This window comes from Oncorhynchus keta, unplaced genomic scaffold (assembly GCF_023373465.1).
Source record: "Oncorhynchus keta strain PuntledgeMale-10-30-2019 unplaced genomic scaffold, Oket_V2 Un_contig_5009_pilon_pilon, whole genome shotgun sequence".
NCBI lineage: Eukaryota > Metazoa > Chordata > Actinopteri > Salmoniformes > Salmonidae > Oncorhynchus > Oncorhynchus keta.
In genome coordinates, this window is record NW_026288071.1 from 9,683 (window position 1) to 11,438 (window position 1,756).

Below are 1,756 nucleotides of genomic sequence, written 5' to 3' on the forward strand. Positions count from 1 at the left end.
TTAGAACTGAGGGGTAATACTAGGGTTAGGACTGAGGGGTTATACTAGGGTTAGAACTGAGGGGTAATACTAGGGTTAGGACTGAGGGGTTATACTAGGGTTAGAACTGAGGGGTAATACTAGGGTTAGGACTGAGGGGTACTAGGTTAGAACTGAGGGGGTAATACTAGGGTTAGGACTGAGGGGGACTGAGGGGTTATACTAGGGTTAGGACTGAGGGGTTATACTAGGGTTAGGACTGAGGGGTTATACTTAGGTTAGAACTGAGGGTAATACCAGGGTTAGGACTGAGGGGTTATACTAGGGTTAGGACTGAGGGGTTAGGTTAGGACTAGGGGTTAGGAACTGAGGGGTAATACTAGGGTTAGGACTGAGGGGTAGGTTAGAACTGAGGGGTAATACTAGGGTTAGGACTGAGGGGTTATAGGGTTAGGAACTGGAGGGGTAATACCAGGGTTAGGACTGAGGGGTTATACTAGGGTTAGGACTGAGGGGTAATACCAGGGTTAGGACTGAGGGGTAATACTAGGGTTAGGACTGAGGGGTTATACTAGGGTTAGGACTGAGGGGTAATACTAGGTTACCGATACTGAGGGGTAATAGGGTTAGGACTGAGGGGGTAATACTAGGGGTTAGAACTGAGGGGTAATACTAGGTTAGGACTGAGGGGTTATACTAGGGTTAGGACTGAGGGTAATACTAGGGTTAGAACTGAGGGGTTATACTAGGGTTAGAACTGAGGGGTAATACTAGGGTTAGGACTGAGGTTATACTAGGGTTAGAACTGAGGGGTAATACTAGGGTTAGGACTGAGGGGTAATACTAGGGTTAGAACTGAGGGGTAATACTAGGGTTAGGACTGAGGGGTTATACTAGGGTTAGAACTGAGGGGTAATACTAGGGTTAGAACTGAGGGGTTATACTAGGGTTAGAACTGAGGGGTAATACTAGGGTTAGGACTGAGGGGTTATACTAGGGTTAGAACTGAGGGGGGGTTAGGACTGAGGGGTTATACTAGGGTTAGGACTGAGGGGTATACTAGGGTTAGAACTGAGGGGTAATACTAGGGTTAGGACTGAGGGGTAATACTAGGGTTAGGACTGAGGGGTAATACTAGGGTTAGAACTGGGGGGTAATACTAGGGTTAGAACTGAGGGGTTATACTAGGGTTAGGACTGAGGGTTATACTAGGGTTAGGACTGGGGGTAATACTAGGGTTAGAACTGAGGGGTTATACTAGGTTAGAACTGAGGGGTTATACTAGGTTAGGACTGAGGGGTAATACTAGGGTTAGAACTGAGGGGTAATACCAGGGTTAGGACTGAGGGGTATACTAGGGTTAGAACTGAGGGGTTATACTAGGGTTAGGACTGAGGGGTAATACTAGGGTTAGGACTGAGGGTAATACTAGGGTTAGGACTGAGGGGTAATACCAGGGTTAGGACTGAGGGGTAATACTAGGGTTAGGACTGAGGGTAATACTAGGGTTAGGACAGGGGTACCAGGGTTAGGACTGAGGGGTAATACTAGGGTTAGGACTGAGGGGTAATACCAGGGTTAGGACTGAGGGGTAATACTAGGGTTAGGACTGAGGGTTAATACCAGGGTTAGGACTGAGGGGTAATACCAGGGTTAATACTAGGGTTAGGACTGAGGGGTTATACTAGAGTTAGGACTGAGGGGTTAGGGTTAGGACTGAGGGGTAATACTAGAGTTAGGACTGAGGGGTTATACTAGGGTTAGGACTGAGGGGTAA